The 25,730-nt window shown below is 38.2% G+C and overlaps 1 protein-coding gene across 4 annotated transcripts in view; it reads right to left on the bottom strand.

Annotated features, from left to right (window-relative positions):
- USP54 (ubiquitin specific peptidase 54) overlaps positions 1–25,730 on the bottom strand; it is a 118,820-nt gene that overhangs the window by 91,284 nt on the left and 1,806 nt on the right. Inside the window, exon 1 of one of the 4 annotated variants that reach the window (XM_073878807.1) lies at positions 11,349–11,367. The exons of the other annotated variants lie outside the window; for them this stretch is intronic. The gene's annotated coding sequence lies outside the window, so the exon portion shown is untranslated. Of the gene's footprint in view, positions 1–11,348; positions 11,368–25,730 lie in introns of those variants that run through there. 4 annotated transcript variants of the gene reach the window in all.

The following is a 25,730-nucleotide window of genomic DNA, read 5'->3' as shown; positions in this document are numbered from 1 at the left end:
GGGAAAAAGAAAAACTGTAACAGAGATAAGAACAAAGGCCCTTGGAAAGTCTATAAAGACTTTCCAGAGGAAGTAATAATTGAATTGGGTTTTAACACTATTGTATAATAAAGAATTTGGTCTTTGTGCCTGGTTCCTGGGAGTAAGCCTCTAGACCTTTGGAATTTCCCAAATGGTAGGAGTGTCTGTGCTATTCAAGGTGGGCTGTTTCAGCCACACTGGGTTTATGCTAACCAAGTGACTGACACTGGGCCCCTAGTTTCAAAATGGGGGCTGCCCATCTTAGAAAGACCAACCATGTGATTAAAGGATTGGTGCACTGAGCCACATGATATTAGCCTGACCTCTGGGGAATAGAAAGAGGTTGAAGACAGAGTTCAGTCATATGGCCAATGATTCAATCACTCCTGTCTACATAATGAAACCCTAGTAAAAACTCTGAACACAGAGTTGGTGATCTTCTCTGGTTGATAATATACACTGATATGCTGGGAGGGTGACATATCCTGAGGACACAGAAGCTTTGCTTTTAGGAACCTCCCAGACCTTGCTCTGTACAGCTCTCCCTTTTGCTGGTTCAAATTTGTAACCTTTTGCTATAATAAAACTGTAATCATAATTATAGCACTTTCCTGAGTTCTATGAGTTGTTCTAGTGAATTATCAAACCCGAGGGGCTCAGAACTCCTGAATTTGGTCAGAAATACAGATGGCCTAGAGACTCCTGAACTTGTGGTTGGCATCTCAAATGCAGAAAGTCTTGTAACAATGCCTTTAATTTGTGCAAATTAAGCTAATTCTCATTAATGTCAAAACTACATTGCAAATACCCTACAGGAATTAGTTTAAAATATGGATTTACAAAATTATTCATCACAAAATACAGCGTATATAAATACAATGGAATGTTACAGAATGATCTATCATAGCCACTAACTCAGGGAATAAACAGGTAAGCCCTAGAGTGCTGCTGTAGCCAAATGTTCCATCCTGAGGAATCCCAAGCAGGTTGGACAAATTAAAAGCACAGCTCCAGGATGGGTTTCCCAATACCGTTACCGAACAAACTTGGATAAACTCATCCCAAGAGAAGTCACTAACTCAAGAGATGAGGGTTTGGAAAAGAGAAAGGGAGAGATTTACTTCAAGTGCTGGCAGCTGGGGGAGGTGGCAGCCTCAAGCCTTACCAACCGACTTCTCTGCCAGCAAGATAGATACCTAGAGTTTTACAGGGAGAGGTTCAGTGAGGCAGCACGAGAGAGCAGGCAGAGGGCATGTGATTATGGGTGGGGGTCAGTATGTGTTCAGTGGTGATCATGGGCAGGGAAGGGGATGTGGTGGGGTGTGTGGTCTTCTAGGCATTCTGTTACTATCAGGGCTTTCCTGGTCTGGTGATTGGAATTTTCTGGTCATTGCAAACATCTCTGTCAATGCATTAAGAAAGTGCCATAAGAAATAAACACAATGGGTTATAGTTAGGACATGAATTAAGTGGGCTTATCCATTTCTAGTTTTAACTGTCGGGGTCTATAGTTGAACAAGCATGACTCAGTCATGAAAAAATTATGTTGTAGATGAATATTTACTGACATGAACACATAAACATCATGTGTTCTCCAGATCCATTCTCTTCCCCTGAGGTCCAGACTTGTACATTCAACTTCCTACTGAACATTACCACTTGGTTGTCTTGGTTGTCTCAAACCTAACATGTCCAAAAGAAAAAATCTTAACTCTCACCAAATACACCCCAGCCAGCTCCTCCGCACTCTTCCCTATCTCAGTAAATAGTACTACCATTCACTCACTTGTTCTGGCCAAAGTTGGAGCCATGCTTGACTTCCTTCTTTCCCTAAGAGCTCACCAATCCACCAGCAAATCTTACAGGTGCTACTATCAAAACATATCCCCTCTTACCACCTCCACCGTTACCATCCTAGACAAAGCCATCCTCTCTACTGCCTAGAATAATACTACAATAGCCTTCTATTTGGTCTCCTTGCTTCCATCACAGTCAGTCACTCCACACAGCAACCAGAATAATCTTTAATAAGATTATTGTTGGTGATCTTCTAATAAACTCATGTTATTATGCATATAAAACACTCCAATGTCTTCCCAATACATTCTGAATAAAATCTAGATTCCTTACCTTATGATCCAGCTTCTACTTCTCTTAATAATTTCATCTTTACTGCTCTTTGCCCTTCATTTTTCAAAGATTCCAAGCAACTTCCCATCTCAAGTCTTCTTCACTTGCTAATCTCTCTCCACTGAATGTCTATTCCCTAGCTGTGTGTATAGTCTGAACCTTCATTTCATTCAGGTCTCTATTAAATGTTACCCTCCTCAAAGGGACTTCCCTTCATCTAAAATTACCGCCTGTTTCAACTATACTTCAATGAAAAAATAATTTTTTTAAAACTAAAATGACCACTTGCCACCCTATCTCCTTACCTTGCTTTATTTTGTTGTTGTTGTACTTAACAGTACCAGATATTATATCTACCTTCTCTATTAGAATGTAAGCTCCCTAAGGCAGACACTTGGTCAATTTTGTTTGCTATAGAATCTCCAGAGTCTATACACAGTGGGCAAGACATAAATACTTGTTGAATGAATGATTAGGATGTTAGGTGAAAGGAGTAAATTATAACAGTACTTTCAAAATTATTTCATTCTTATAAAATTAAACAAAATGGAAAACAAAAGCCACGATGTATACAAACACACACACACACACACACACACACAGGGTCAATCCTCATTATTCATGGATTCCATATCTGAAAATTTGCCTACTGATCAAAATATATTTGTAACTCAAAAAATCAATATTTGCAGCACTTCTTTAGTCAATCATGGACATGTGAATGTACAGAATGGTAAAAATTTTGAATTGCCTGACATGCACATTCCCAACCAAGGTCAAACTAGGCAATGCTTGGCCTTCTTGTTTCAGCTTTCATACTATAAAAAGGTTCCTTTTTGTGGTATGGTGTCATATTTTTCGTATTTTTGTGCTCTTGGTTGGTGATTTCACTGTTTAAAATGACCCCCAAGTATAGAGCTAAAGTGCTATCCAGTATTTCTAAGTGCAAGAAGGCTGTGATGTGCCTTCTGGAGAAAATACATGTTATATACATTCGTTCAAGCATAAATTATAGGACTGTTTGTTTTGAGTTCAATGTAAATGAATTAATTATATATATATTAAATAGGGTGTCTTTAGGGCACCTGTGTGCCTCAGTTGGTTAAGCATCTGCCTTTGGCTCAGGTCATGATCCCAGGGTCCTGGGATCAAGTCCCACATCGGGCTCCCTTCTCAGAGAGAAGCCTGCTTCTCCCTCTGCCCTTCCCCCCACCATGGGTACTCTCGTGCTCTCTCTCTCTCAAAAATAAATTAATTAATTAATTTTTAAAAAAAGACTCTTCAAAAAAATAAAAATAAATAAATAAATAAGGTGTCTTTGAACAACACACATAAAATGAGTTTAGGTATTAATCAGTTAATGAAAATGTAACCAGAGGCACATAGGAACCTAATCCTGTATTTCCTCTAGGAGCAATAATTCAGTATTCATTAATTCAGTGTTCACAATGATGTTACAGAACATATTACCACCAATAATGTGTGTGTGTGTATTAAATTAAAAGGTCAGAGAGATTATATGTCATTATACCATGATATTAATATAGTTAATATAATCTTTGGGCAGGAATATTATAGGGCATTTACTTCTTATTCTTTCCTTATTTGTTTTTTGCTGGGAGAAAAAAATTGAGTCACTTCCAACATTTTAAAATAAGAATTATATTAGTAAACATTGTAGGGTAGCCAAAGAAATATAAAATAAAAATAGGATATGAACACTGATTTTTTTTCAGTAATTAAAAGTGTAAATTTAGGGCGCTTGGGTGGCTCAGATGGTTAAGCGTCTGCCTTCAGCTCAGGTCATGATCCCGGGATCCTGGGATCGAGTCCCGCATCAGGCTCCCTGCTCACCAGGAAGCCTGTTTCTCCCCCTGCCTCTGCCTCACTCTCTCTCTCTGACTCTCATGAATAAATAAATAAAAAATCTTTAAAAGTATAAATTTATAGCTCTCCTCTTAACTTAAGCCTGGGTCTTCTAAATCAAACCTCCTATGTGCAAATACCCATGTATATTTATACCCTTCTCCCTGATCAGTAACCAACAGACAATTCAAATACTAACAGTTTAAAACTCATTCATTTATAATTATAGAATCTTAAGAGTAGAAAGAATCTTTACAGAGCATATACTTAGGTTTCTAACCTAATGTAAGAACCCTTTTTATAATCTTTTTTATAAGGGGTCACTCAGCCTCTGCGAGAATATGTTCAAGAACAGAGTACATTATCCCACAAGGCAGCAAATTTTATTTTTTTAAAAGATTTATTTATTTATTTATTTATTTGAGCGAGCACACACATGTGCACAAGTAGGGGGAGGAGCAGAGGGAGAGAATCTTCAAGACGTCCTGCTGACTGGGGAGCCCCACACAGGGCTCAATCTCACAACCCATGAGATCATGACCTGAGCTGAAACTGAGTCAGATGCTCAACCGAGTCTCAGGCACCCCAGGGCAACAGATTTTAATTTACACACACCGTTCTTAGTTCAATCTCTGATCCAAAAGCAAGCAGATCTACTGTCTCCTCTTTATATAAGCCTTCCAAACGTAAGACAAAACTCGTATGTTCCCTTGATCACTTCTTTCGGGCTAAATATTCTAGTATGACTATGACTGTGTGGTACACAACTTTATTCATGCCCTTGTGTAATCCCCACTCTTTGAATACAGGCTGGACCTGGTGATTTACTTCTAATAAAAAGAATATGGCAAAGGTGATGGGATGTCATTTCCAAAATTAGGTTACAGACTCTGGCTTCCGTCTTCTTCACTGTCATGGAAGCCAGTTGTGGTGTTTTAAAACTGCTCTGTGGTGAGTCCCACAAGGCAAGGAACTGAAAAACGCCTCCAGAAACAAGCTAGCAAAGAACTAAGGCCCTCAGTCAATCAACCCATGAGGAACTGAAACCTGCCAATAACCACACAAGAGAACTTGGAAGCAGATCCTCCCCCAGTTGAATCTTCAGAGGAAACCAAAACTCTAACAACCTGACTGCAACCTGTGAGAGACACACTTTGATTCCTTTTTCTTTTTTGTAATCAAAACTTAAGAACTTCCTTTTTTTCACATTCAAATAAGTGAACTTTTTTTCAGTTAATTAACATATAGTGTATTATTAGTTTCAGAGGTAGAGGTCAGTGATTCATCAGTTGCATGTAACACCCAGTGCTCATTACATCACGTGCCCTCCTTAATGTCCATCACCCAGCTACCCCATCTCCCTCCCCTCCAGCAATCCTCAGTTTCCTATGATTAAGAGTCTCTTATAGTTTGTCTCCCTCTCTGATTTCATCTTGTTTCATTTTTCCATCCATTCCCCTAAGATCCTCTGTTTGGTTTCTTATCTTTTTTCAAATATTTTACTTATTTATTTGAGAGAGAGTGAGAAAGAGCAAGAGCAGGGTGGGGGCAAAGGGAGAACCAGACTCCCCACTGAGCAGAAGGCCCAACGTGGGGCTGGATCCTGGGACTCCGGGATCATTACCTGAGCCAAAGGCAGACACTTAACCAGCTGAGCCATCCAGGCGCCCCTGTTTTGTTTCTTAAATTCCACATATAAGATCATATGATAATTGTCTTTCTCTGATTGACTCATTTAGCTTAGCATAATACCCTCTAGTTCCATCCACATCATTGCAACTGGCAAGATTTCATTTTTTGAAGGCTGAGTAGTATTCCATTGTATATATATACCACATCTTCTTTATCCATTCATCTGTTGATGGACATCTGGGCTCTTTCCATAGTTTGTCTGTTGTGGACATTGCTGCTATAAACATTGGGGTGCAGTGCCCTTTGGATCATTACATTTGTATCTTTGGGGTAAATACCTAGTAGTGCAATTGCTGGGTCATAGGGTAGCACACACCTTGATTCCTGATCCACAGAAACTTAGACAACAAATATTTGTTGCTTTAAGTCACTAAATTTTGGGTAATTTGTTATGCAGCAATTGATAAGTAATACACCTAGCAATTTCACTTCTCATCATACCTTAGAAAAATTCTCATACATGTATCTTTATTAGAGAAAAACACAAAAACAATTTAAATGCTCATAAAAAGGAAATTACTAAATACAATGTACTATAATCTTAAGATTTATTGCTATGCAGCATTCAAAAATGGATGAACTAGATCTATTTATTTAAACATTCGATCTTGGGCGCCTGGGTGGCTCAGTTGGTTAAGCGACTGCCTTCGGCTCAGGTCATGATCCCGGAGTCCTGGGATCGAGTCCCACATCAGGCTCCCCGCTCAGCAGGGAGTCTGCTTCTCCCTCTGACCTGACCCCCTCTTGTGCTCTCTCTCTCTCATTCTCTCTCTCAAATAAATAAATAAAATCTTAAAAAAAAATAAAAATAAACATTTGATCTCAACATAATGCTGAAAAAAAAACTGCGGAATTACCCCTAAAATATTCCACTTATGTAAAAATTCTTTTTAAGTTTTTATTATTTTTAAGTAATCTCTACTCCAAACATGGGACTTGAACTCACAACCCCAAGATCAAGAGTTGCATGCCCTACTGACTGAGCCAGCCAGGCACCCCTATTTATGTAAAATTTTTATTTATTTTTTTTATTTTTAATTATTTTATTTTTAAGTAATCTCTCCACCCAACATGGGGCTCAAATCGAGATCAAGAGTCACATGCTGTATGCTCTATTGACTGAGCCAGCCAGATACCCCCATTTATGTAAAATTTCTAAAATACATAAAGCACTACTATATATTAGTTGTGGATACATTTTATACATATACAAAATTAAAAGAAATGGATTGTATTTCTATTTAAATATGTTAATTAAACAATTTACCTCTAGACCCTCCTAATTTAATTCTCCACTAAAAATAAGAGTAAAGGAATACAAAAGGTAAAAATCCACAAGGATAAAGAAACTGAGAACATAAATGACTGCAGGGGTAGAATTTACACAAAATTTTAAAAGCTGGAAAGCAGATAAATGTGTGGTAATTGATTAACATACCAGAGAAAGAACCAGAGGGTAAATGTTGGCAAACAAAAGCATACATACTCCTACTATGGAACCCAGGAAAGGCTCAGGAATTGGAACCCTTTGCAGGAGGGAATCTGGGGTGGAACTTAAAAATGGAAAAGCAATTTAAAAATGTGTTTAAGAAGCAGCGAAATGCTTCAAATTCTCTCTTTCAACCGAATACAGCCAGGCAAATGCCCCTTCTTTATATCTGAAGACTTTAGGCTTACTTTCTGAAGTATGAGCCAGAGAGGGTGTGATAGTGGGACACATCAGGCACAGCTAACCTGGGTGAGATGCCTTATGAATACCAGGGAAATTTTTAATTCAATATAAAGTTCAATCTTTAAAAAGCACAAGGAAATTAAGTGAAAGTCTATATACTAAATGGGGAGATCCCCAGTCCCTCTTCTCCTTCTCAGTACCAAACCACTTGTAGTCAGACTCTAAGCTCCCCCAGCAAGAAACTGGAGGACTTCCATCTGGGAAAATTGACCAGCCCAAAAGAATACCTATAAATACATACAGCTGATGGTACCCAAATGGGGATAGGGGAGGGGAGCTTGAAGGAGACAGACAATCCAGGGAATATAAGAAAACCTAAAAATCTAAAATGTATTTCTCAGGGGCAAGATTTTGCATCTCTAAACCGAGAAATAATACAAAGTTCAATGAAAGATTTGAAAGACAAATTTAAGGAAATCTCCCAAAAAGTAAAATATAAAGACAGAGAACTACAAAAGATAATAGATTTTTTTTTAAGACTTTATGTATTCATTTGACAGAGGGAGACACAGCGAGAGAGGGAACACAAGCAGGGGGAGTGGGAGAGGGAGAAGCAGGCTTCCCACGTGGAGCAGGGAGCTTGACACGGGGCTTGATACCAGGACCCTGGGGCCACGACCCGGGCCGAAGGCAGACACCCAACAACTGAGCCACCCAGGTGCCCCAAAAAGATAATAGATTAAAAAACAGAGAATCAATTCAGGCTTTCCAGAAAAAGAGAAAAGTATTGAAGAAAAAGTACAAAAAATAGCGCAGACTTTAAGATCATAAGTTTTCAATTTTAAAGGAATCACAAAGCCCCTAGCATAATGAATTTAAAAATCTACACAATAGCACAAATAATTCTAAACTGTAGAACACTAGGAATAAAGGGAAAATTCTGTAAGTATCTAGAGAGAAGAAAAAAAATGGTATCATACAAAGGAATGAAATCAGAATGGCATCAGGATGCACAACAATGTAAATGTACTTAATGCCACAGAACTATACACTTAAAAATGGTTAAAATGGTAAGCTTTATGTTATGTATATTTAACCAAAGAAAAGTGTAAAAAAAAGAATGATGGAGCAGGGTGCCTGGGTGGCTCAGTTGTTAAGTATCCGACTCTTGATCTCAGCTCCAGTCTTGATCTCAGAATCATGAGTTCCAGCCCCACATACTGGGCATGAAGCCTACTTTAAAAAAGAGAGAGAGAATGATGGAGCACTTCAGTGGTAAGATCCCAATTCCTTCATAAGAATGAGTGCATATAGGGGTGCCTGGGTGGCTCAGTTGGTTAAGCGACTGCCTTCGGCTCAGGTCATGATCCTGGAATCCCAGGATCGAGTCCCGCATCAGGCTCCCTGCTCAGCAGGGAGTCTGCTTCTCCCTCTGACCCTCCCCCCTCTCATGTGCTCTCTCTCTCTCTCATTCTCGCTCTCAAATAAGTAAATAAAATCTTAAAAAAAAAAGAAATATTTAAGATCTGGGAGCCTGGGGGGGCTCAGTTGGTTAAGTGTCTGCCTTCAGCTCAGGTCATGATCTCAAGGTCCTGGGATCCAGCCCAACTCCCTGCTCAGTGGGGAGTCTGCTTCTCCTTCTCCCTCTCCCTCTGACTCCTACTTGTGTGCAAACTCTTTCTCTCAAATAAATAAATAAAATCTAAAAAAAAAAAGAAAAAGAAATATTTAAGATATATGACTGTGGTTTACTCTATGGGTGGGATAACTGCTATTTTTCCCTTCTAAGCATATAATACTATACAAATTTTTGAAACTATGGACATGTATTACCTTGATAAAAATAAGACAGAGTTCCTTGTAGGAAGGAGGAGGAAAGGGGCTTTGACTTTATCTCATTTTTTTTTTCTTTCTAAAAGAACAGCTAAGAGCAGTTAATTCTGGATGGTGGGATTATGGGCATTTCATTATATTTGCAGTTTTAAAACTTATCAACACTACCTTCCACAAGTCCCCAAAGTTTCCTATATAAATGGCTTTCAGACCATTTACAGTTCTGCCTGCCTTCCTTGGAATGCTCTCAACTTTGTCAGTGTCCATTTAAACAAACATGCAAAATGTTTCCAACCTAGAACAAAAATATATTGGAATCAATACTTTTGTGACCTGGATAAACTTCCAATAATATAGCCGAAGGTGTTTTTAGCAGCACACTGCATAGCCAGTTCATGCTACATTTGTAATAACCAAAATTTCCAGATATTTTGGGGTGCCTGGGTGGCTCAGTCGTTAAGCGTCTGCCTTCGGCCCAGGTCATGATCCCAGGGTCCTGGGATCGAGCCCCGCATCGGGCTCCCCGCTCAGCGGGAAGCCTGCTTCTCCCTCCCCCACTCCCCCTGCTTGTGTTCCTGCTCTCTCTGTGTCTCTCTCTGTCAAATAAATAAATAAAATCTTAAAAAAAAAAAAAAAATTTCCAGATATTTTCACACTATACTACACCCAGCTCTTCTTTATCCTGTTCTTGTACATTTGAGTTTAAACATAGGGATTATCTCTGTTAAATTTAATTTCAGTTTGGGCCTATAAACTTTATAATTTCTCAAAATCCTATAAATAGGTTAGATAGAAATTAATATACCATTATCCCATTTTTGCATAAGGAAAGTGAAGCACAAAGAAATTAAAATTATTTGCCCAAGGTCACAGAGCTACAGTGAACCAAAATCTTCTATCCCAGTCCAGGGCTCTTTTCATTAAGGCTATGTGGATTTCTAATACAAAACTAGTTAAGATTGCACATAAAATTTCTTGCTTAAGGGGCACCTGGGTGGCTCAGTCGGTTAAGCGGCTGCCTTTGGCTCAGGTCATGATCCCAGGATCCTGGGATGGAGCCCCAAGTCAAGCTCCCTGCTTAGCTGGGAGCCTGCTTCACCCTCTCTCTCTGCCCCTTCCCCTGCTTGTGCGTGCTTGCTCTCTCTCTCAAATAAATAAAATGTTTTAAAATTCTCTTGCTTAAAAACTGATCTTTTGATTAGTGGTTGAGAGGGGTTAAAGAAGGGGTGTGCAAAGGAAGTGGGTGTAGGTATAAAAGGGCAACATGATGGATACTGTGGTGATGAAAATATTTTGTACCTTAACTGTATCAATGTCAATATCCTGGTTGTGATATTGTACTATAGTTTTGCCATGTGTTACCATTCAGGGAAACTGGGTAAAGAGTGTATCAGATCTCTCCTAACTCTACATGAATCTAGAATTATCTCAAAATAAAAAGTCTAATAAAAAATGATGGATATTTCTTTTTTTAAACCAATTTCATTTTTTAAAGATTTTATTTATTTATTTAGAAAGTAAACACGCATATGAGGGGGTGCGGATGGGAAAAGGGGCAGAGGGAGAGGGAGGGAGAGAATCTCAAGGAGACTCTCTCCTGAGCAGGGAGCCCTACACCAGGCTCAATCCCACGACCCCAAGATCATGACCCAAGCTGAAACCAAGAGTCCGATGCACAACCCACTGAGCCACCCAGACGCCCCTAAACCAATTTTATTTTCAAGAGTCTTAAAGTAAATAGTTTAGGTAAATTAAAACAAAATAGAATAGAATCATGCATGGGGCTCTGAAAGCCAGCCCAATGGACTTCAAAAGTAGGATAAGTCCCATCAACTGAAGCTCAAAAAAGCCATAAAGAAAAAAATTTTCATCCCTGGAAATTAAAAAGGAGACCTCAGAACTCTTATTTCCTAAAGCAGCAAAATCAAACAAGACAGTATGAAAAACAAATCATTAAGCCACCTCAAAAAGAATCATTCAAGTTAGAACCACCAAAGCTTTCCTCGACCCACCACTTTACTGCAATCCTCAACTTAAGAGACTGAGTGTCCATGTGTGTCACCTTTAACCTGATATTCACAGCCACATGTTTCAAAAGAGTCCCAAAATTGCTTCTATTTTTTTTGCTACTTACAAACTGCCTGAAGCTTCAACCATTTCCTGCTTCTCCCAGCTGCAGGACTTGCAATTAGGAAAACATTTCACTCAGCGTCTAGAGCAGGTCTGGTTAGGATGAGCTCATCCCTTCAGATGTGTACCTGATCCTCAGGAAGCTGCTCCTCCTCCAGCAAACAGGTCTTCGTATGTTTAAAGTGACACCCACAATCAATCAATCAATCAATAAAATGACACCCACAGCCTGTGCAACCACTTGGCCAGAGCTAGAACAAGTCCTTCCCTATACATGCCTGGTGCCATGGAATCATTTCCTGCTCGAGCCACTTCACACAACCACAAAGTTCAGGCAGCAGTAGCTCCTGCTGCTATTATAGCCTCACTAGAGAAGGATTACATTTTCAGCTACAGTGGACATCAGGGTCAGGTCCTTCACCGATACTCTATGAACATTGAGCTGTTTGTTTCAACAGGTCCTTACCCAGAGTCAAACCTTACCAGAATCACCCCTTTTTCCAGAATTTACAACTCGTTTTCCTGTACCAGGAATTGTAATGCTTCTAACATCTCTTACTGTTTGTTCTGTCCACAAGTCTCAATTAACCAAGGCAGCTTAAATGTACTATATGCAGTTAGAACTAAGTCCTGAAACTCAAGTTTGCTACTCAGTTTCACTACTTCTAAGAAAACATTTACTCTGCCACAGCTGTCTATTTATTGGTAAAGGACATAACAATCCTAATCTAAAGGATATGTAGACATCATTTCAAAATAATATACTGGTACTAAATATGTTCGATCAGAAGTACCTGGGTACCAAGTAGTCATTCAACAAATATTTCTGTGCACCTTTATGTACAACCATCTCTGATAGGATGCTGAACTGGGCCTTCAACTTAAAAAAAAAAAATCTAAGAAATATCTCTTCCCACCTTAGCCTTCCACAGGACCTCCTCAGTATTTTTATTTCTGCCATGATAAGCTTCTAATACACTAGCAGGCTAAGGAGTATAAACTAATCAGAGAAATATCAAATTCATGAGTGGTTACCTCTGAGAGATGACAAGGGACATGCAATCAAAGAGGGAAACTTGTTCTATAAAAGCCCAGGAGAAAGGATGAAATACACAAGCTACAGACTAGAAGAAAGTATTTGCAAACCACATATTCAACAAAGGACTAGTACCTAGGCTATATAAAGATCTCTCAAAACTCAACAGTAAAATATCAAACAAGCCAATTAGAAAATGGGCACAAGATATGAACAGACTTTTCAACAAAGAGGATATACAAATGGCAAATACGCACATGAAAAAATGTTCAACGTTATCAGCCATTAGGGAAATGCAAATCAAAACCACAATGCAATATCACAGCACATGTATCAGAATGGCTAAAATAAGAAGTAGCGACACCACCAAATGCTAGTGAGGGTGCAAAGAAACCAGCTCACTGATACACTGCTGATGGGAATGTAAAATTTACTTTTAGTGGAAAATAATTTGGCAATTTCTTTAAAAACTAAACATCCAACTACCATACAATCCAGCAATTACACTCCTGGACGTGTATCCCAGAGAAATGAAAAAGTATATTCATATAAAACTTTATACAAATATTTGTAGCAGCTTTATTTGTTTTTGTTGTTGTTGTTTTCATAGCAGCTTTATTTGTAATAGCCCAAAACTAGAATCAGCCCAGATGTCCTTCAACAGGTGAATGTTTAAACAAATGATGGTACATATATCCGTATCATGGAATAGTACTCAGCACAAAATACTGATATATGCAACAACTTGAGTGAATCTCTAGGAAAGTATGTTGAGTGTAAAAAAGGCAACCCTAAAAGGTTACGTATTATATGACTCCATTCAGAAAACATTTTTGAAGTGAGAGAATTTTAGAAAGGGAAGACAAATTAGTGGTTGCCAGGAATGCGGCTGGGGTTGTCTATGGAGCAACAGTAGGGATACTTGTGGTTTTAAAGCTGTTCAGTATGTTGACTATAGTGATGGATACATGCACCTACACATGTAAAAAAATTACACAGGATACACACAAATACACACACACACACAATGAATAAAAAAGTAAAGCTACAGAAATCTGAATTAGATCAGTGGTATGTACCAGTATCAATAACCTGGTTGTAATATTATACTGTACTTTTGCAAAACATTACCATTGGGGAAACTGAGCAAAATATATAGAGATCTCTCTGTATTATTCCTTGCACAACTGCAAGTCAATCTACAATTATCTCAATAAAAATTTCAATTAAAAAATATGTGAGTTGGGGCACTTGGCTGGTTCAATCAATAGATCATGTGACTCTTGATCTTGGGGTCGTGAGTTCCAGCCCATGCTGGATGTAGAAATTACTTAAAAAATAAAATCTTAAAAAACAATGTGGGTATAAGTAACCTGCCTATGATTACACAGAAACTGAGCTGACATTCAAACCTGACATTAGCTCTGCAACTTCACCCAAGAAAATAGTAACAAATAACTTTAGGTAAATTACTTCCAAAAAAACTAAACAAATAAAGCAATTACTAACACTAGGAAAAATAATATTTATGTAAGAAAGGAAATGTATTACTATATGGCTTAGCTGTGAAATCTATAAAGTCATAATGGAAACAATGAATCCAGATGTATTAGTTTTCTATTACTATGGTAAAAACAACACATTTTATCCTAGACTTTAGGTTAGAAATCCAGTATGCTTGCACTGGGCTAAAATAACAGTAGTGCTAAGGTTGTGCTGCCTTCTGGAGGTACTAGGGGAGAATCTTTTTCCTTGCCTTTTCTAGCGTCTACAGGATACTTGCATGCCTCTGCTCATGTTCTCTTTCCTCCATATTCAAACCAGCAACAGAGATTGAGTCCTTCTCATAGAGCATCTCTTCTGCCTCTCCCTCATCTACTTTTAACAATCCTTTTAATTACACTGAACCCATCTCCATAAGCCAGGGTAATCTCCCTATTTTAAAATCAGCTGATTAGCAATCTTAATTCCATATGCAATCTTAATTCTCTTTTGCCATGTACAGGTCCTGCTTATTAGAATGAGACATGGGGGCAGGTATTATTGTGCTTACCACAACTGATTTAATCAAAACTATTATACCTATATTGGGAGAGAAAATGTGTGTGTATGGATGCAGGGCAGGGGTAGGTATAATAGAAAATAGCAGTTTAGCAGTTCAAGCATATCATTTAGAAATATATATGAAGGGGGTCGCCTCGGTGGCTCAGTCAGTCAAGCATCTGCCTTCAGCTCAGGTCATGATCCTGGGGTCCTGGGATCGAGCCCTACATCGGGCTCCCTGCTCAGCGGGGAGTCTGCTTCTCTCTCCCCCTGACTCTGTGTCGAATAAATAAATAAAATCTTTTTTAAAAAGTACTATTTCACTTTAAATAATGTACATGCATTACTATGACTTGATTTTATTTTTTAATGGCTTTCAACTTGCATGGCTTTATCTCAGAGGTTGGCACAGACAAACCAGTTGCATAATATTGGTAATACCCTTGGGCACTTTGAGGAAATTACAGGAAAAAGAACAATTTGAACGACCAACTATGGCATTTGTCCTGACTAGGGACACTTATGTCTTTCAGCACTCTGAGCAAGAAACCTAGTCAGAAAATTCCTAATTTCCTGGAAAATATCTGTGACCTAGAGAGGAAGAAGACTGCTTCTAATACTTGGGAACTAGTGTCTGAACAAGATTAGTGCCACAGGCTTGAAGAGTGGTCTACCTTGATCAATGCCACCACAAATAGATTTTGTTCAGTCCAACAGTTCTGGGTGGAAAATGGCATGGGCAAAGTCAGGATGACAGGAAAGACATTGACTTGTTTAGGGAATAGAACGTAGCTTAGACTGGCTGAAAAGATAAGATAGTGAGACTCTAACTAGAAATAAAGTGAGAATCACGGGTCAGTCTTTGATAATCAGTGGAAGACTACTGAATGCTGCCGAACAGGAAAGTAACAAAGAGCAAAGTATACTTTTTTACTCAGTTTTCAAAAATGGTTGGTATTCAGTGAAGCTCAAGGAAAGTATTTTCAGAGCCAATCCACATCTAGGACTATGGTGTGACACTTGAGGCTCCCAGGTGGAAAATTTAAGTAGGCACTCATTCTCAGGGTCAACCAAGTGACCATGCACTTGCACAATCCTGAGTGCCTCCTTAAATTATCCACTTGCACAACCCTTAGTATCCTTATTTTATGGGCTAAGGACCTCATTTGCCTCACCCTTAAAAGCCAAAAAGTGGCAACAACTCAAATGTCTATCAGCTATTTTTTTGCCATGAAAAGGAATAAAATACTGATACATGCCACAACATGGATGAACCTTGAAAATATGCTGAGCTGAAGAAGCTAGTCACAAAAGACACCACATAATGATATTTTATAATTCCATTTGTATGTAATGTTCAGAATGGGTAAATCTATGGAGACAGAAATAAATTAGTAGTTGCCAAGGACTACAGTTGTGGGTAGAAATGGAGAGTGATTGCTACTGGATATATGGTTTCTTTTTGGGATGATAAAAATGTAATGAAATTGGGGCGCCTAGGTGGCTCAGTTGGTTAAGCGTCTGCTTTCAGCTCAGGTCATGATCCCAGGTTCCTGGGATCAAGCCCTGCATCGGCTCCCTGCTCAGCGGGGAGCCTGCTTCTCCCTCTCCCTCTGCCTCTCCCCCTGCTTGTGCTGTCAAATAAATAAATAAAATCTTTATTTATTTATTTGAGAGAGACAGAGAAACAGCATGAGAAGGGAGAGGGTCAGAGGGAGAAGCAGGCTCCCCACTGAACCGGGAGCCCAATGTGGGACTCAATCCCAGGACTCCAAGATCATGACCTGAGCTGAAGGCAATTGCTTAACCAACTGAGCCACCCAGGCACCCTAAATAAATAAAATCTTTATAAAAAATGTAATGAAATTGATTGCAGTGACAGCTATACAACTCTATAAATACACTAAAAACTTTTAAATTGTGCATATTAAATAGGTGAATTACATAGTATGTGAATTATATCTCAATAAAACTGTTATTTTAAAAATAGGCATTTAGTAACTATTGAAAAAAGGTGAAAGTCACAATGAAATAAAAACTTCAAATTGATTTTTAAAAGGGAGTTATTTCTTTTCCTAAGTTTTTATTTTTCATTTTTATTTTTTTTTAAGATTTTATTTATTTATTTGACAGAGAGCCAGAGAGGGAACACAAGCAGGAGGAGCGGGAGAGGAAGAAGCAGGCTTCCCACCGAGCAGAGAGCCCAATGTGGGGCTCGATCCCAGGACCCTGGGATCATGACCTGAGCCGAGGGCAGATGCTTAACAACTGAGCCACCCAGGTGCCCCTCTTTTCCTAAGTTTTTAGAGTAGGCATAGGAAAGACAACTGTAGGGGCGCCTAGGTGGCTCAGTCAGTTAAGCATCTGCCTTCAGCTCAGGTTATGATCCCAGAGTCCTGGGATGGAGCCCCGCATCGGGCTCCTTGCTCAGCAGGGAGTCTGTTTCTCCCTCTCCCTCTGCCTGCTGCTCCCCTTGCTTGTGCGCTCACTCTCTCTCTCTCCCCTGCTCTCTAATAAATAAATAAAATCTTTAAAAAAAAAAAAAGGAAAGACAACTGTAAGACTTCCATACTCTGACCAGTTAAAATTATGGCCAGAATTTTATTCATACAGATTTACTCAAAATAACTTGCAATGTGGAAATTTGTGGTTTAAACATTGGTCAAAACATGAATAGTATAAATGTGTCTTCTCAATATCAGTAAATACTCTAAAACTCAGAGGTGTCTAAAACTTACCTTTTTAATTACAAAGTTTCCTACTAAAATTCTGTGAAATAACTAGAAGTTTCCTTAGGACTGGTAGGCCCCAAGACTACAATGATACTGCCTCTCTCTGGGGTTTCCCAAGATTAAAGGAACACATGATGGGAATTCCCAATCCTCAGAAATACCTTTCTGGTCTGCAATGACCACGAGTAAAGATAAAAAAAGGCTGAAAGAAATGGCACCATACAGCTTTGACTGGGGTCAACGTTCAGGACACGATGCACCACCAAAGGAAATGGATCTGCACAGAGAAACAACAGCTGAGCCCAGGTCAGAAATGAGATAATGGCACACAAATAAGGAGAAAGTTCTGTTTCTATAGATAATGGATTTTTCTACAAACCTGACTATGAAACTACTGTATTATCTAAAAGATATCTATTCAGAAATTTCTTCTCAGGAGAAAGAAAATTTTTTTCTTCTGGGAATTTCAAGTAAGTCATTGAATGCCTGCTGGCTTTATATTAAAAATCTACCTTTTATGTCACAGAAAAAAAAGAACCTATACACAGGTCAAAATAAGACCAACAAAAATATATTCCACAAGAGTCCAATAGAGTCTTATCCTCAGCTTCTGTTTTCATTTAAAAACTCAAATGCTATTTGAAAAATGTGCTTTGTAGAACATGTTTCTTGTTTTCAACATAGTACAGGAAGGTACTGCTAAGAGAAAGTATTTAAGGAGCACCTGGCTGGCTCAGTCAGAGCATCTGACTGTGGATCTCAGGGTCAGGAGTTCAAGCCCCACATTGGGGATAGAGCCTACTTTAAAAAAAAAAAAAACTGCTTAAATACTGAAACATGGATTTCAGAAAAGTTCATTCATTGCACACCCACAACAGGGCTACTGGCTTTTTTCTCAAAAGCCACTTGTGTATAAAGAACATTTATATAGCCAAACTGAAATATGAAAAACTCTGAAAGAGCAACAGAAGATTAAAAATGTTTTTGTATATAGTACAATCATATAAATATTTATGTATGTGTCTGATATAAATGAGAATGAGAGAGAGACTTCACAAATTTACTGTATGGCACTGTCCCCAAACAAAAAATTTGGATAACCATTTCTGCAGATGTATTCCCTGGGAGAAAAAGACTGAAAAGTGAACCTCAAAGTGAATTCTACTTTCCCACTAATTCTCATTAGACATAAAAAATGTGTCCATATTTTTCATATCAATAAACCAACTTAAAATTTTAGTGAAGATCAGGCTGGTGACTGGCTCAACACTAACCTGGACATTAGAATCCATTTTCAATATTTCTTCTGGGAGCAATACTATTTTTCTGGCAGGTAAATATTCCTTTTAGCACTTCCTATTATTTTCCCAACCCATACCATTCCTACTCATCCCAATGCTCAGCAATTTCTTTTATGTCTGGAAAATCCCTCAACACTCACAGCTCCCAGAATGTTATCCTTGTCAGCCTCTGCCTTACCTTACCTTTTAGTTGATGCCTTTCACTTGTAAGCACATCCAAACCTAAACAGGACAGGGAATTTATCAGAAGCTCTCAGCAATGGAAAGGGTCTGGAACGGGGTGGTGTGCTACATGTGTGACCAGCAGTTCATGGATTTTCTCTACCTTCTATATTTGGCCATTTTGACACAACCTTCAAGGCAGACATCTTGGTATTCTCCTCAGTGCTGTCAATGGCACTTTATGCACTGATGGAGATGTTCCATTATCTGTACTATCCAATATAGTAGCCACATGTGAATATATGGCTAGTAAGACTAAGGAAATGAACTCTTACCCTTACTTAATTTTAATAACCACATGTGGCTAGTGGCCTCCATATTGAACAGGAAAGCTAATTCCTGCAGAAACTCAACCTATTGCTCTGGATGCCAAACCCCTTGGCTAGTGACCGGATACCCAATCAGGATCTTGCCAGCCCTCTCTCCTAGATGTTCCATGTATGCTCCAGCTGGTTGAGAGGGTCCTACAGTGAATAAATCAATCATTTGGAACCACAAAGTGACTACCTGCCTAATTTTCTGTAGTTCCTATCATCTCAACCCTGCTGCTTTGTTACAACTACTAAATTGAACTCTTTTGAACTTCAAGTTAGTATTATCCTTTAGATATTACCAATTAGATCACTGCTTCTCAGACTTTAAGGTGTATATGAATCACCTGAGGATCTTGTTAAAACATGGATTCTAATTCTATGTTTCTTATATGTTTCTAAGTGGTCCTAACTCTAGGTTCTAGGTTCTCCTAACCCCTAATCTGAATGGATCCATACAACTGATAGTTCAGGAGCAAACATGAATTCAGACCTGTAAGTTACGGCATGCCTTCTCTTTCATCAAATGTTTGCACCATGTGATGGAGGTGTATGGCAGTTTGAATTTTTTTTAATGTAAGTTCTGTGTCCAACATGGGGCTTGAATTCATGACCCCAAGATCAAGAGTCATATGCTTTACCAACTGACTCAGCCAGGCACCCCTGGTAATATCAATTGTGAGCAGTACATGACATTATTTGATATGGTATACTACGGGTCTGAAAATTAATAATAACTACTATTTTTGAGTACCTTATTCTACAGAGGAGGATGTGGCTCAATGATCACAATGCTAGTAACTGACAACTGGAATGGGAGCCAAGGTTTGTTAAATTCCAGTGCCCATAGTCTTTCTACTGTGCCAACTTCTCTCTCAATGCTAATCTCAAGAATGTTCACATGTCAAGGTTTCTCTTAAGAGAGCTATGAGGGGCTGTTGCCCCTAAAGAATTATTTTTCCCCAAGTATAACAATAATAAAAAAAAACAGTTTCTTCTAATTGTATGATTAAATATCAGATATAGATATTATTTACATATTTACATATTCCACTATGGATTTTCAACCTGGTCAATTTTATTCAGCTATCTTCTCCCCAACTTTAAATTCAACTCCGTTAATGCAGATGGCACATCACAATACATAAGACTGAGATTCTGAATTTTACAATCAAATACCATTTGTACCCAGAAGTGGGCTTTCTTTCCCATTGTTTTAATTCATAGTTTTATTCACCAGACTTGGTTTAAAGAATTCTAACCCTCTCAGAATTTTCCTAGTGTAAAGATAACTTCAAAGTATTGCAATATCCCATTCTAGTGTTTTACCTACTGATGGTTAAGAGGTTTCCCATAAAAACAAACAACAACAAAAAAAAACACTGCAAGCTATATGACAAAAGATTAACACTTTTCTGATAAAGAGCTTTAAAACATGTCAAAATAAGAAAAAATTGTGTATGCCAAAATGAAAACTTGCAAAGACATCAGCTAGAATATATGACTATCTAGAAAATCCAAAAGAATCTAATGAAAAATCATTATATTTAATAAAAGCATTTAGTAAGGAAATCCAATTCAAGATCAACATAGAAGAATCAATAGCTTTACTATATGTCAGCAATAACCAATTTTTAATGCGATAAGGTAAAAGATCCTAATTGCCACAACTTTAAATAACTATAAAATACCTAAAAACTAGACATGTACAAGATCAATATGAAGAGAACTATAAGCTTTTCTGAAGGATTTTTTTTAACTTGAATAGAGAGAATATCCTGTTTCTAAATGGGAAGTCTCAACATTGTAAAGATATAAATTCTCCCATAAAGTAGATAAACTATCTGTTTCAATTAATGCCGATTACAATCCCAACAGAATTTTTGTTTGTAATGAAACCTGAAAGGCTAATTCTGAAAGAAAAAGTCTCTTCCTACATATAGTCTAAGACTGAGAGGGGAACTGACCTTCAAACATACTATAAATAACCAATAATTAAAACTGGGTGGTACTGGGTTGCCTGGCTGGCTCAGTCTTTTTGGAGCATGCAACTCTTGATCTTGGGGTTGTGGGTTCAAACCCACATTCACTGGGTGTAGAAATTACCTTAAAAAAAATCTTTAAAAAAGATGGGACTGGGGCGCCTGGGTGGCTCAGTCACTAAGCATCTGCCTTCAGCTCAGGTCATGATCCCAGGGTCCTGGGATCGAGCCCCGCATCGGGCTCCCTGCTCAGCCGGGAGCCTGCTTCTCCCTCTCCTGCTCTCCCTGCTTGTGTTCCCTCTCTAGCTGTCTCTCTCTGTGTCAAATAAATAAATTAAAAATCTTTAAAGGAAAAAAATCAAGAGACACTGTAGATAATGCAACACATTGGAGAAAATATGTGCTATATATATTTATAAATACAGATTTGCATCCACATACATATAAAGAGTTCTTGTTAATCAACAGGTAAAAGAAAAAGCTTCAAAAAGGCAAAGAATAGAATAAGAAATTTCACAGAAGGAAATATAATAGCCAATAAAGAAATTAAAAGATGCTCAAACTCACAAGTAATCTGAAAACTGCAAATTAAAACAAAAAGTTTCTGTCCACCATATTGGTAAAAATGTACGAGATTGATAATACCAAGTGTTGGCAAGTAGGGAAGGATATAGGTGCTTTCATAAACTGCTGGTGGAATGCATAATAGTACACAGACTATTTAAAGGGCAGATTGGCAATATCTTTAAAAATATGCATACCTTTCAAGCAACAACTCTAGGCACTACTCTAGAGGTATTCTAGAACATTTACACAAGACACAAGAATGAGAGATGTTCATTTTAATTGGTAAATTTAAAATCGTGGATAACTTAAATGTCCATCAATAAAAGAATGGTTAAATAAATTACAGGAATTCAAAATGAAATATAATCAGCTGTTAAAAACTGTGTATTGACAGGATGAGATCTCACAGGCACACAGCTAAGTTAAAAAAAAGAGCTGCATAAAAAATATATTATCGTTCATAAAAAGCTATAAATAGATACATAAATTATAAATGGCATAGAAAAATCACTGGAAGAAAACCCACCAAAAAGAATAATCTGGAAGGAGATTCTTTGCTTCTAGCCTCTACATAAATTTTTTAATGTATTATTTTTCCTCTTTAAGTATACAATTTAAATATTTATAAAAATTGGGGCATCTGCCGGCTCATTTGGTAATAGCATACAACTCTTTATCTCGGAGTTGTAGGTTCGAGCTCCATGTTGGGTGTAGAGATTACTTAAAAATAAAAAAAATCTTTAAAAAAAAATTTTAGGTGTTTTGGGGCACCTGGCTAGCTCAGTCAGCAGAGCAGGCACCTTTGATCTTGGGGTTGTAAGTTCAAGCCCAACGTTGGATGTAGAGATTACTTAAAAATAAAATCTTAAAAAAAATGTTTTTTAAGTATTTTAAAGAAGACATAAACAGTGAAGTCAAGAAAGAAAAATATGGAAAAATGTTCAACTTCACAGGCAAAGAAATGGAAATTTAAAATGAGATATCACTTTTCACCTATCATGTAAACTTTTTACTTTGTTCAATGTCTATTTATTTTTGCTGATATAAGTGCTGGGAAATTAATACTTTTTCCCACTCCCATCCCTGGAGGAGTGTAAATGAATAGAACCTTTCCAGGGGGTATGTGTATCAAAGTAGAAGAAAAGGTCTTCAGGCTCTCCTGTGGAGATTGAGAGTTAAAGACTACTATCCACGTTAGCATCGTCAACTACTCTCAGTTTTCAACCTTTCTGGGATAGAAGTTCCATGTTCTGCCCTCAAGGCTCTTCCTCTCATCTCACTCTCTTACTCTAAACCTTTCTTAGAAAAGTGTCTTGGGATGCCTGGGTGGCTCAGTCGGTTGAGCATCTGCCTTCGGTGCAGGTCATGGTCCTAGGGTCCTGGGATCGAGTTCCCCATCGGGCTCCTTGCTCAGCGGAGAGCCTGCTTCTCCCTCTGCCTGCCACTCCCCCTGCTTGTGCTGTCTCTCTCTCTCTCTCTCTCTCTCTCTCTGATAAATAAAATCTTTAAAAAGAAAAATGTCTCAGTGCCTCAAAAATTAGTCACATGAAAAACATGGGCACCCAGCCCACTTAGTTAAGATGTTAGAAAACACAGAATCTCATTCACACCCACATGCTATTCCAGCCTATAGATGAAGAACTGCTGCAGAAAGTCAACTCGATGAAAAAACCTCACCTGACTCACGTTCAAATCTGTATGTACGTCTTAAGAATAATATGTATCACAGGGGCACCCAGGTGGCTCAGTCAGTTGAACATCTTGGTTTTGGCTCAGGTCATGATCTCAGGGTCCTCGGATTGAGCCCCAGGTTGGGCTCCATGCTCAGCCGGGAGTCAGCTTGAGGATTCTCTCCCTCTGCCCCTCCCCCACTCACTCATGCACCCATTCGCACGCACTCTCTCTCTAAAATAAATAAGTAGGGGTGCCTGGGTGGCTCAGTTGGTTAAGTGACTGCCTTCAGCTCAGGTCATGATCCCGGAGTCCTGGGATCAAGTCCCACATTGGGCTCCCAGCTTCTCCCTCTGACCCTCTCCCCTCTCATGCTGTTTCTCTCTCTCTCTTATTTATAAATAAATAAATAAAATCTTTAAATAAATAAATAAATCTTAAAGAAAAAAGGATATTATGTATTACAACATAATTGTATCCCTCCACTTTTTATTTTATTTTATTTATTTATTTGACTGAGAGAAACACAGCGAGAGGGAATACAAGCAGGGGGTGGGATAGAGGGAGAAGCAGGCTTCCTGAGGAGCAGGGAGCCTGATGCGGGGCTCGATCCCAGGACCCCGGGATCATGACCTGAGCTGAAGGCAGACGCCTAACGACTGAGCCACCCAGGCGCCCCTCCCTCCACTTTTTTTAAGGCATGTCAACATTTGTTAAAGTGGGCCAGTAAGGCAGCTAGATGCAAAAAAATGAAACAGCAATATAACAAACCAAATATAAGAAGCTTTTGAATAAACGATCTGAATGCATTTATTCTAAGTAGGAAGTATAAGTACAGTATAAGGGAAACAAGTAATCAGTTTGTACTCTCATCTATCAATAGCCTCCTGAGCACACTGGTTTCCTAAAATTAGCTAAGAGCATCTATAACTCTATGTATAGTAATTATTAAATATAATTTGGCAATGTGGTACAGTAGAAGAAACACTTAATTGGAAATCAGGACGCCTGGAACATTGCAGCTGTGTGACTTTGGCAAGTCACTGAAAAGTTCCTCTAGGCTTTAGTTTCCTTAATATAAAAGGAAATGTATTAGACTCATCCACCTTAAGCATTAAGTCTAGACCTAAGTATCAACAATGATGGTATCTATCATTCTCACTTAGATTTCTAAAGAAACCATGTACTAAGATACAAAATTTGAATTTCAACCAGAAAATCAGATTTTGGACTTTAGAATAGAGTTTAAAAAGTCTGAATGCAAATATATAAATACATGTGATATGTATATATTTTTTCAATACAAAAAAACCCAGCAATATAAAAAAATGTTTGACTAAATCTCTTAAAGTCTGTTGTAATAACATTTGTCCTACACTGCATTTGAATATAGATAACTGTTTCCATTATTAAAATGATCACTTTCTAGAAGACTGCAAATGTTAACAATTGCTTGTTATAACTATTTTCCCAAGCATAGCTCTCTGTACAATTATATACAACATGAATATGGCAATTTACTCAATTCTCTGTACAACAATACAAATCTCATATTTAGCGTCATGTTAATATTCAAATTAGTTCCCATATAGAGTGTAAATATGTGAGGGAGAAAAATCTGTGAACAAAGACAAAGACACTGAATTCTGGTCTTCTGGCCAATTTCACCTTCAATCTCTGCAAAAGAAGGAATCTTGCTTACGTTTTTCCAATCACATATATTTCCAATTCCAATCCCTAATCTGCCATTTACTAGCTCTATAACTTCCTTAATTTTTTAAGCTTCCATTTTCTTATCTTTAATTGAAAGTACTAGTACCGGGCACCTGGGTGGCTCAGTTGGTTAAGCGACTGCCTTCGGCTCAGGTCATGATCCTGGAGTCCCAGGATCGAGTCCCACATCGGGCTCCCTGCTCAGCAGGGAGTCTGCTTTTCCCTCTGACCCACTTCCCTCTTGTGTTCTCTATCTCTCATTCTCTCTCTCTCAAATAAATAAATAAAATCTTTAAAAAAAAAATTTAAAAAAAATTGAAAGTACTAGTACCAGCTGAAGAGCAGAGTGTCATAAGGATAAAATGAGATAACGTGCCTGGCACATTAATAATCACTCAACAAATGTTATTATGCTTATTATTGACTTAAGAACATACAGTGGTATTTATTTTAAGAGTACAAAAGAAGACTTAAATTATGAACAGACCTGTGAATTTTCTCAAGCTTTCATTATAACTTTTATCTCTTCTGAGAAACAGATGTTCTACTTATGCAGCACAGTTTAGAATTTGCTTAATGTTTTGTAATATTTTTTAATTATTTCTTTTTTAGTCTTGTCAACTGGGTAAACTCTTGAGGGCCAGAACCTTGTATCATAAGCTTGGTTTCATATATTGTGCTTATTATATTGTAATTATTTGTTTCTCTGTCACACCTCCCCCCTTCCTACGTTCTGAGCATTGCAAGGCAGAGAGCAAAGCTTACTTGTGTTTGTATCCTGAAGGTTTAGTAATCACACAAAATAGGT

The sequence above is a fragment of the Callorhinus ursinus genome, unplaced genomic scaffold (genome assembly GCF_003265705.2).
Source record: "Callorhinus ursinus isolate GAN/ISIS: 27379988/994484 unplaced genomic scaffold, GSC_fseal_2.0 scaffold31, whole genome shotgun sequence".
Classification (NCBI taxonomy): Eukaryota; Metazoa; Chordata; class Mammalia; order Carnivora; family Otariidae; genus Callorhinus; species Callorhinus ursinus.
This window is presented reverse-complemented; position numbering and strand designations above follow the sequence as displayed.